At 39.1% G+C, this 11291-nt stretch overlaps 1 protein-coding gene across 2 annotated transcripts in view; it reads left to right on the top strand.

Annotated features, from left to right (window-relative positions):
• The window catches only part of CEP112 (centrosomal protein 112), a 312867-nt gene that overhangs the window by 283299 nt on the left and 18277 nt on the right, over positions 1 to 11291 (top strand). The gene's annotated exons all lie outside the window — the stretch shown is intronic.

Below are 11291 nucleotides of genomic sequence, written 5' to 3'. Positions count from 1 at the left end.
CTCAGAGTGATATAACAATGATTGGCTTCAACTAGTATTTGCCACCACCTACTCTTCCTTCCTTATACCAGATGTATCAAAGCAAGACCAAAAGAAAGAAAATATTTTTTTCCTTTCTGTTCAGTGAAAAACACAAGGACAACATAACCTGTAAACCAGTCATCAATCTTTAGAATGCATTATCAGATTACAAAATAAAGTAGCATTAAAGCTGTCTTTTTAAAATGGCATTTGATATTTATTAATTCATACAGCAATAGGAGAAACATGAATGGGTTTTAGACTTAAGGATAACTTTCAGATTCAAAGAGGAACTCTAAACAAAAGAACAAAGTACTGATCCTTTCAAAATGGAGATTGAACATCAGAAGAAAATAGTTTTGAGATTAATTGGGGAAAGTTTTGTCCAAAATAAAATTAAGCAGTAAGTTGCTGGATATTTATTGCACAGAGGAATTTGCCTAGGTTCACTTCCTTCTTGCATTACGGGAGATTTTACTGCCAGTCTGGGGTGTGCTTGACATTCATTTCCTTTCCTCAGAGCAAACTACTACTCCCTGGAAAGAGTCAAAAAAACAAAAGCATCTCTTGGATTCTACCCTTGCTATCTGACCTTAGGGAGTGGTATTCTCCATACAAGAGAGAAGGGAGACCAATCTCTTTGTGTGCTACTGCCTCAATTGAAGTCTCCAAAACCTACACAGTTAGAGACTCCCATTATGAGATATCTGATTTCAAGGCCATCCTGATTTCCTTAGCACTGTCAGAGTCAGACAAGAGAAGTGAATCAAACAACACCTCACAACATCAAAGAGTTCCTTGTAATTAAAATTTTGCTTTCATCATTCCACCCTAAAATTCCTTGAAAAATACATCCAACTAGGCCAGAGGTACCTTCATTTCCACCAGTGAGTTTCCAGGACCAATTCAATGTTCTGGCAATAATTATTTTATTTACATTCAACCTAATTTTAAAGAACGTATTTTGCTGTATGAGTTTCAAAGCTGGTTATAATTCTCTACTTCTCAACTACTTAGTTGATCCTCTCTGAACAGAGGCAGGTGGAAATCAAGTGTTGAAATGACACACTGCTTTGGAGATAGTTGTTCATCTGACACAGCTGAAACACGCTAATATTTTGAAAGAGGCTGGAGTTCTCCATTCTGTGGCAGGTGAAATGTTATTGCTTAATATTTTATCATACTTTGTGAATTCATACACCTATCCAAGGTATGCATGGCTAATGCAAATGTTCATAATACCAGCCATCCTGTCAAGTCCTGAGTATATTGCATGTTGGAGATTGTTGTAAAGGAATCATATGTACCTATGGATTTTTTTTCTTACTTAAGATCCCCCTCCCCCAAATCTTGAAACTCACTTGGTTAAATTCTTTGTTGGGAATATCATAGACTACATAGATTAGACAACTGTAAGGTGACCAACTTTTTTACAATAAAAAGGAGGACACAAATAAATTGAAGAAAAAAATTGTAAATAAAAAAAACATTTTATTCATTGCAACAATAATATAGACAACTTACATGTGCAAAGTTTGCCAGCCGGGTGTTTTGGCACGCTCAGCAGCAATTCCTATTAGCTTTCGAAAGCCAATAGTGGGAGTAGCACAGCTCATGCAAAAGTTGAAAAAAACCCATCAAAAAAAGGTGCCTGAACGCCATTCTGAGCGTTCTATGAGGGGAAAAAAAAGCCCTGCAGATTAATCTTCAAACATCAAAAAGGAGGACATGAAGGAGGACACTTTTTGAGGGAGGAGAAAACTTACAAAAGGAGGACTGTCCTCCCTAAAGGAGGACGGTTGGTCACCTTAGAACTGCCACTCAATATAGTCTAAGAAGCTATATTGTTTTTTTTTTTACTTTTTTTTAATAAAAATTTTTATTTTCAACTTTACAATACATAACAGTCTTACAAATACTTCAGATAAAAAATAAAACAAATTGATACACGCCACATTCGGTCTTGCCCGCCCATTTCCCCCCAAACCGCATCCCACCTCAAACCAACTTACTTCTTTCCCTCTTTTTCGTCACTCACCTCCTCTCCTCCTTCACCTCAACCTTCCTACATACTTCTCACCTTCTTCTCCTCCCTCTTGATGCGGTCCAGGGGAAATGCCCGAGCAGTTCCTCTCTCAAAATTAAAACATTAATATTATATACAATAAGACTATTTCTACTTTATCTAAACTACTTAAACTTAAGAAGCTATATTGTTACATTCAATGCTCATTGTCTAGGCTGGGCTGGCTGGGAAATTCTGGGAAAATCCCAGGATTGTAGGCCAGAAGAGAAATTTGGTCAAAAATCAGAAGGCAAACATTCCTTTCTTATGGCCCAGAAAAGTACATGGACTGGCCTGTATAGTCTCCAGGAACCAAGCTTTTCAAAGTAGTCTTTATTGTTACATTTTTCTTTATCTAAAAGCTCATTAAGAAATACAATAAGCTGGTTCCTTGCTTTCTGCTACTATCATTAGTCTAGTTGACAGAGTTTTATTTTTCAACAGTGTAGATTAATAAAAATGTACAAAGCCATGTAATAAGTTTACTAACATATAACCTGAATGTACCCTTTGGCTTTTCTGCAGTGGTCGTCTTCTCCTTGTACTCTATCCCCATACCTCGATTAGCGCCTGGCATGCTACAGCTATTCATATCTGAGCGGGATTGTAGATTTCACAATCCACGGTCAACACCTCTGGTCAGCTTTCCCCCCCTCTTGCCTTCCAGACAGACTGGTTCACTGCTCCCAGAATTCTGAATGAGACGTAGGATTGTCAAACCCATCTGAAAGGTAGCAGGCTGTGATGTCAGTTTAGTCTCCTTGTCCTTTTGGCCACTCTTATCCAAAAGCAGGGGTGTCCAACTTCGATAGCTCTTAAGTTTTGTGGACTTCAACTCCCAGAATTGCTGGGGAATTCTGAGAGCTGAAGTTCACATGTCTCGATATTTCAAAGGTTAGACACCCTTGCCCTAAAGACAGGAAAGCAGAGCAGGTTTGGGGCAGTTTTTTCCATATCGGGCATTTCGTGACCTGCTTGCCAGTCTCTTGGTTTGCTGGTGATCTTCCAGATTCCCTCAAGTATAATGCTTTTCAGGATAGAGATGATTTATATATACTAGTAAGATGGTAGGAGATGGCTTACAAAGAGTTGGCTCCCCACCCGCCTACATTTAATTCCAAAGGCTGCTGAATGCACATTGGTGCCTCCAAGGCAGAATTTAGAGACTGCATGCTGTCCTTCAAATATAAAGAGTTTGCTTCGTTTATCTCCATAGCCATTGCCTCCTGGTTGGGGGGGGGGGACTATTTTGTCCAGGGTCTTTTCAATTTCCCCAGGCTGCATGAAAGTGTGGTATGTCTTTGAAAGCATCCCTCTGCCTCCCTCTTTCCTTCCCAAGCCTTTGTTAGCAAGCCAATTGGAGACTGGCCTGATTCAAGGTCCAAGTGCTAAAGTCCCACCAGGAGGCAATTCTTCCTTTGTTCTCCTGGGGCCATGAATTCGGATTGAATTAAACACCTACTCGCCAATAGTTCCTGCTCATTTACAGCAGAAATCTCTACCCAGAAAGGGGAAGTTCTTCAAAATCCCGCACTGAGTTCGGCCCTGCTACTTCAATTATCCTAAGATGTTCCTCATGCTGTTGACGTTCTCCATATTTACACCCAGGGATGGGAAAGGCTTGCAGGCATTCTCCCTGCCAAGGAACAGGGCTGGCATTTTTAAAAAAAAAAATTAATTGTTCACTCCCACAAGATATATGAGAGTGGGAGGGGAGTAAGGAGGGAGAATTGAATCATCCTGCTGAATTAAAGTGGTCAAATTTTTTAATCGTTTTATATATATATATATATATATATATATATATATATATATATATATATATATATATATATATATATATAAATTTATGTTTTATTTTTTAGGAAGGGAATCTGTGTGGTCTTGCGCTACTCGATTCTCTGGCTCAAGCCCCAGACAACTGCAAACTAATTCATTGAGCTTGCTCCAGACAATGCTGGCAACAGGCCTCTGTCACAGCTTTCAGAGGCATTAGCAGCAATGCCGCTAAATTGATGTTTGGAAACTTGCAAGCTGGCTTGAAATTATTCAGAGGATGGGCACCCTGTTGCTCTTAGGCTGAGCAATCTATAAGCCCCTGCAATTGCAGGTGCAACCTGCTAAGCCCACTTGGTTGCCTGCAATTAAGAATCTGAGTCTGGGGATTGTCTGAAGCTGCTGGGCTGGGAAAAGTGCTCAGACAGCCTCGGTCTGGGCTGTCTCACACCCAGGAAGAACAGCAGCCCAGGAGGGAGGCCGCAGTTCATCAAGGGGTAACTTAGTCATGGTGGGCAGGGAACCAGCCACCTCCACCCACCCAATTGGAGGCTTTTTTCAAAAATGTACAGTTGGGCTGGATCACTCGAGCATGTTTCATTTTCATGGACAGCATCATCAAGAAATAACTAGTATTAACTGATATTAACACACCACATTCTGGCAAATCAAACAATGTTTTTTTTTATTAAAAGTTTTACAAATTTAATACAATATAACCCAAACCCCTCCCACCCCTTCCCCCCCTCCCCCACTTCCCAGAGCTGATTACAGGGTAAAAAATAAACAAACATAATCTAACTAACATAACCCAACTATACTATCAATCAAATCCATAACACACTTTAACTCCTTTTCAAAACAAGTATTAACAAATTAAAAACAAAAATAATAATATAATTAAACCATAATACTAAAACAATATAAATTCAACCATATTGAACTATTAAAAATAATCTAAAATCTACTCATAAGCAAGATAATACTTTTCAGTCTCATATTTCTTTTGAATGTAATCAATCCATCTTCTCCAAACCAATGTTTTTACATCTCATCCCAGCCAACACAGAAAAATTGGCTCACATCAAGTAATGACAGGCCCCATAAATAAGAAAGCCCTATAGCTGGTTCAACCTTTGCCACATATTCATCAGTTGGCCATAGGCAAAGCAAAGATAGGCATTCTAGGCCTAGGTCCCCTTTCCATCTCCTGTACAATATGAGCAATATTGTCTTAAAGGCATTACAAGTAAGTTACTATGACTCACTAAAATCTTGTTGATTTCAGTATGTTTACTCTTACAGCAACATTTGAATCCAGAACTAAATTTCACAGAACAATATGAAAATTATATAGCCACCCAGAGTCATGTGGCCATCTCCAATCAATCAATCAATCAATCAATCAATCAATCAGTCTTGCCTAGAAAGACATCCCAGCCGATTTAAAAAAAAAATAGATTGGGATCCAGTCAGTTTTAATTTTTATAACCTAATAATCAATTTATCCAGGGGTTACTTTAAATGACAATCTTTACATCTGTGTTTATAAAACTAATTATACAGACACACATCCCATTTTTTTATTATATACAGTGGTGATTTTGTCAGGATGTCTACTATGAAAAAGATGCAAATATGATTATTTGGAAAAGATTTATTTTATAAAAAAAAATCCAATATCACAATACCCTTATAAAAACATGTAGCATAATCCCATTAGAAATATTGTGTGCACTGTACCTAAAAAGACTATCATGGAGCTAGAACATCAGATAATCCCAATTGTAAAGAAAGTGGAGCAGTGCACTTTTGTGAAAAGGTCTTAAGGTTGGGTTTTATTAACTCAGGAAAAAGGGGAAATGTAGAGTTATATGGTAGAGCATATAAAATTATTTATAGCGTGATTACGGGAGTGTTTTATTTCTCTGTTATAATATTAGAATCAGGTCATGCAACAAAACTGAATTATGGGAGATTCAGGACAGATAAGAGAAAATAATTCTACATGCAAAGCATAATTAAAGCCATATAATATTGTGATGGCCCTCAGTTTAGACATTCAGGGGGGAATAAGATGATAAGCAGCTATATATTATACAGGGCATATATATTGTTTCCTTTATCAGAGTAATATATAGCCTCCATTTATCATGTATGGAGGAGAATATGTGAGAATGATGTGGCACTGAATGCTTGACTGTTGATTTCTCATAGAGACTCAGCTGGTCAAGAGAACATTAGGTTTTAATCAAATTTCGCAGGGCTCTTCTCTAGTTCCCTCTGAAAGCATATTCAACTTTCAGCCTTCTCATACAAATCTGCATCAAATAACAAATACCAACAATCTACTGCTAACCCATCATACTTTGGATGGATCCCTAGACTGGTATAAGAACATATGTTTTGCCTAGAACAGTCAAATCCTGGTGACATCTCCCGAAATTGACCAAATTTGCCAGTATTATAAAAGATGGGGACTTGAGATGATGTGAATCGCTAATCAGAATCAGCCATACTGAACAAATGGAGAGCTCAAATGTAGTCCATGTAGCTTTATATTCTTCTATAACAGTGTTTGTCAACCTTGACAATTTTAAGGCATGTGGACTTCAACTCCCAGAATTCCACAGCCAGCATTGCTGGCTGTGGAATTCTGGGAGTTGAAGTCCACATGCCTTAAAATTGTCAAGGTTGACAAACACTGTTCTACAAGATGCTGATTGCATTCTTCTCCTCTTTGAGAACTTTTATGGACCTTAAATTGAAGAATAAATAAACCAGCTACCCTATGGTTAAGTAGGGCACCAAACTTGCAACCCTGGGCTGCGCATTCTTCTCCATGATGGCTGAACCCTGGGCTAGAGGCACTCATCTCTCCTTATAAATGAGCTTACTGGCCATATGTGGTGGAGAGATTCCACTGAGAAAAATATTCCTTTTGTGCCTGCTGCTGAGCCCAGGAATTGCCGCCCAACACCCCAGCCCAGCCACATCCCCCAGTGCTCCCTACTCTTGAAAGGGAACTGGGAATTCCTTGCTACCTTGGAGCCTGCAGTCACGAAGACACTGCAGACAGGATTAGGGTAGGGTTTTTCTCTAGCATGCCAAGACTGGATGTTTGTCTGCATTCTCTCCTGTTATCCCATCTCCAAGGAAGCTCCCTCCACCCCTCCTCACCCCCAAACCTTCACTTTCTAAGACGGATGCGACCCACTGAGCTATTCAAACCAGTTAAATGAGAAAAGAGGGTTCATAAAGCACATGCTAGGAGAAGAGAAAGAAAAAGAAAGGAAGAAAAAGGATGGAAGGAAGGAAGGAGAAAGAGAAAGAAAGGATGAAAGAAAGAAAGAAAAAGTGAGAAAGAAAGAAAAAGAAAGAAAGAAAGGAAAGGAAAGGAAAATGAGAGTAGAAGACTTGATGTTTTGGCTGTGAAGCTACTTTTGGGTTGTGAAAGAAAAAAATGAAACAAGATTATTTCTTCCTCTGCTGCCCATCTGCATGTAGGTATCTTTTTCTCCTATCCAAAAGATTTCACAGCTGCAATCCCACTGCTAATCCAGGTTTTCCAAACAAGCATTTTATCTAACTCTTCCCCTCCTTCTCTGCTATCTCTGCCTTCAGATGCCTCCTGGGCTGCCTTTTCTCAACAATCCAGTGTATTTTTCCAAATTCAGTTACAAGATGGTAACTTTTCCTCAGACCAACTTGCAATCTTTAGTTTTGCTTTCCTGAGCCACATGAATGGCCACAGGCAGAGGATACTGGGAATCGACTTTGCCCAGATGAGTACTCAAAGGAGAGGTAGAGACCCTGTAACTGACAGACAATAACTTTGCCAATATAACTTGCCCCTCAGTTGTAGTAACCAGCTGTAGTTGGAACATGGGAAATAACCACAACCAGTCAAGCAATGAGCACATTTAGAAAAGGTTCATTTCATTGGAAAAAATGGAATCCAATGGAATTTCAAGCATGTCTTTTTGGAGGCAGTAATAGAGGCAATTGTATGAATAACTGTTAAAAGCAAATCAGCATTGGAGGCCTGATTAAGACCAGATTCCCTCCTTCCCACAAATCCTGACTTAGACTCGGGTCTCATGCTGACACTAGAGGTGCAATATGGCCTTTGAGGATGGCCCATGCTTGGATCACTTGATTCCATTTCTTGGTTCCAAAGAGACCTGGTCTTTCTTCATCCATGTTTTTTTTATGGGAAGACCAATCACATAGTGGGTCCTGTGATGGTAGAGAACTGCCAGGTCAGTTCGTTAGGAAGCATCAGAACTTGAGCAAATGTGGACCGAAATAATGGGGCAAGAGTTTGGGAATGTTTCTCTTTCTAAATTTAGCTCACCATTTTGGCTTGGTAGCTAATAAAGGGCTTTTAGCAGCCGAGCTGGGCTCAAACTCCTCCTAAACCACATGACTTTTAGAGTGATCTGGAACCAGTCTCTTGCTTTCTATCCTTCTTCTATCCTGATGCATTGGATGCAGCCTTCCCAATTCAAGGACACTAGAGTGGGGAAGCTCATCTCATCCAAAATGGGAAAGAAGACATCTGAGATTCCACAGTCACCTGAAACAGGTACCCTACTTTTGTTGCTTCCCAAAGTCCCTTCTGTTAAAAGTACCAGAAAAGGATGGCCCTTTTCCCACCACAATCCCCCTCCCATAAAACAATACTAAAAGCCCCAAATAGAGTTGCCTATTAGTTAAAAGTTAAACTATTTTAAATAGTAAATAGCTACAAATAATTATGCTTAATAGTTAAATGATTAGTTACCGAACAATTAAAAACAAACCAACTCCCAATTGCTGCCCACAGCTCAGGAAAGGAAAGGAAAAAAATGTGGCTTCATTTCTAGGTGGGACTTGGCCCCGCTCACTTGGCATCGCTACAATGTCCATGGTGACTCTGACCTCATCAGAATTGAAAAGCACCTCAGCTACTAAAAATTGTCCCCATGCTTGGCTTAAACTCCTTGCTTTGTCTGCTGCAAATCTCCTTTGCCAATCTTCCTTGACGTGGCTCTCCTCACTTCTGTCAAGTATTTTATAATAATAGTAAAGTTGGAAGGGATCTTGGAAGTCATCTAGTCCAATCCCCCTGCTCAGGCAGGAAATCCTATACCATTTCAGACAAATGGCTGTCCAGTCTCTTCTTAAAAACCTCCAGTGTTGAAGCATTCACCGCTTCTGGAGGCAGGTTGTTCCACTGGTTAATTGTTCTCACTGTCAGGAAGTTTCTCCTTAGGTCTAGGTTGCTTCTCTCCTTTCTTAGTTTCCACCTGTTGCTTCTTGTCCTGCCTTCAGGCACCTTGGAAAATAGCTTGACTCCCTCTTCTTTGTGGCATCCCCTGAGATACTGGAATACTGCTATCATGTCCCCCCCTCGTCCTTCTCTTCATTAAACTAGACATACCCAATTCCAGCAACCGTTTCTTATATGTTTTAGCCTCCAGTCCCCTAATCATCTTTGTTGCTCTTCTCTGTACTCTCTCTAGAGTCTCAACATCTTTTTTACATCATGGTGACCAAAACTGGATGCAGTATTCCAAGTGTGGCCTTACCAAGGCATTGTAAACTTTTCTCCATTTGCATCTTCTTACATTAGGAATGGCAACTTGTTCAGGATATGTTTACACTTGAAGTCCTTCAGATCCAGCCCAGCTTCTTATCTAATGAATGTCCTCCATGCCCTGGCCACCACCATTGACTGAACTCTCGTACCTCAATAGTTACTCTAGTTCCATCAGTCTGAAAATCTTCTGGGTCTTCACTGAAATGGTGATCTGGTATTTGAATCCTTGAAACTACTGTCCCATGTACTTCTACCACACAACCCATCTTTTCTTTGGCAAAAGTTTTTGTCCTGCTTCCAGACTACAAAAGCATTTTAAAAAACAAACCATCGCTCTTGCTTATTAGGTGGCTGCGTTGAGATTGTTCTATCGGCAACAATACAGAGGTAGTCAGCCCCTGCCTTTTTCTGCCATCATTTTCTTTTCTTTGTCAATCTAGCTCACAGTCCTCAGGTCCTTTGCCATCTTCTCTCCAAGCTTCAACCAGATCTACTTAGCTCTTTTAAGATCAACCAAGGTTAGCTAGAGACTGCCATCTGCTGAGGATCCTGCTATAAAACAAAGCCCATGTAACTGATATAATATCACATTTCCCTGCTTGATGTCTTATTTCTACTCCTGCTCTCCATGCAGCACTCTAAATTGCAAATGTGGGGTTTTGGAAGTAGATATCTGGATTTGGATATTAGTAGTAGTGTTTTAATAAAGCAAACAAGTGTAAATATAGCAGATGTACATTTGTTTGTTTGTTTATCAAATCTATAGGCTGTCCAAGGTAACTCTCTTTTTGGCCTGTTTTCGTGTGTCTTACAAATACTAACCCCGTATTGATGATATAATTGTCACACGAATATTACATTACCATTGATAGAAACTGTCTTATTGCTGATATGTGCGTACTACTTTCTAAACCAGAGTAGGTAAAGGCAGTTTAATATCATGTTACTACTGTCCACAATTGGTTTTGTAACTGATAATTATGATTAAAAGAGCTAATTTTGTTTTCTGTTTGGAACTGAATTTAGCATCCTGAATATTTAGTTTGAAAATTAAAATCAATAAAACAAGTTGCTAGACTTCAAGCTTGGGGCCATGAAGCAATATCTGAAGACATCTTAAAAACATAGAAAGTGAAGGATTTGAGATAGGGGGAAAACATGATTTCCTATCTAGGTAAAAACAAAAAATGAAGCAAATTGTGTATCTGTGTGTATGTGTGTATATAAAACAGAACCCTACTTACAATATCTTCCTTCAAGAGAAGGATAAGTAAAAAAAAGTAAAACTTTTATTATAATTGATAACAACTCAGTAAGAATATTGGTGTCAAAAGGTAATAAGATCTCTATGAGATCCAGTCACAATGATGGCATTTCAAGAATAATCTGGTAATTGCTATAAAAGTTACTCTCCAGGTAAAGTAGGAAAATGTTATCCATTATGATACTTAAGATTCCACAACTTCATTTAATCATTATCTAATTTGAAGCAGGAAAAGTTAGCAACACACTCATTAATGTGGAAGCTATTCTACCTAATACTGTTGTAGTAGATAATGAAAGTGAAAATGGTCTTCTAACAATAATTTTGATTGAGTAAACTCTGTGTTCTTGGGGGATTTTTGGTAATAGATAGCTGCTGTAGTTTCAGTTTTGTATTTTGGTTCTTTCTATAGTTTTCGGGACAAAGAACCTCTTCTGCTATAGCTCTCAACCACATTCTCCCCTAGTATGTTGTGTGTGGCTGGACTATGTAATTAGTTTACACTTCAACATACTATATAAACCCATGGTGGCGAACCTATGGCACATGTGCCACAGGTGGCACACAGAGCCCTCTCTGTG

Source organism: Crotalus tigris, unplaced genomic scaffold (assembly GCF_016545835.1).
Source record: "Crotalus tigris isolate CLP2741 ecotype Arizona unplaced genomic scaffold, ASM1654583v1 scf7180000024337.5909745, whole genome shotgun sequence".
NCBI lineage: Eukaryota > Metazoa > Chordata > Lepidosauria > Squamata > Viperidae > Crotalus > Crotalus tigris.
The sequence above is the reverse complement of the archived record's forward strand: the minus strand, read 5'-3'. Positions and strand labels throughout refer to the sequence as shown.